Here is a 504-nt window from a genome sequence, read left to right as displayed (position 1 = left end):
GGGCTGTGAAGTGAAAATTGGGAATGGCTAGTATGACAGACACACATTTATAACAAACACATATTATATCTAAAAACTTCTCACACTTAGACTATGCAATAGGCTAAGTGGGAGAGCTTCAGATATATACATAGATTTACAAAACAGAGCAGAATATTTACAAAACATGATATAAAAACATATAAACTCCTCACACTTAGACTACGCAGTAGGCTAAGTGTGAGTTAACATGCTTATGACAGAACACATGCACCGAAGTAGCAAACCCTTTACTTCTCACACTTAGACTATTGAATAGGCTAAGTGTTATGAATGGGGTTTGCTCACATTTAATACACATAATTCTACCTATTTAACAAAAGTAAAAAAAAGAGAAATAAAAGAAAACTAAAAATTAAAAAGAAAACTAACTGGTCAGTTTGGGGGGGTCGATCAGACGTTCCTCCTGCTCCTCCTTGGCGCAGGGGTCTGTGCAGGTGGTTCCTTTGGTTCCTCTTCAGTGGA

Source organism: Salvia hispanica, chromosome 6 (genome assembly GCF_023119035.1).
Source record: "Salvia hispanica cultivar TCC Black 2014 chromosome 6, UniMelb_Shisp_WGS_1.0, whole genome shotgun sequence".
NCBI lineage: Eukaryota > Viridiplantae > Streptophyta > Magnoliopsida > Lamiales > Lamiaceae > Salvia > Salvia hispanica.
This window is presented reverse-complemented; position numbering follows the sequence as displayed.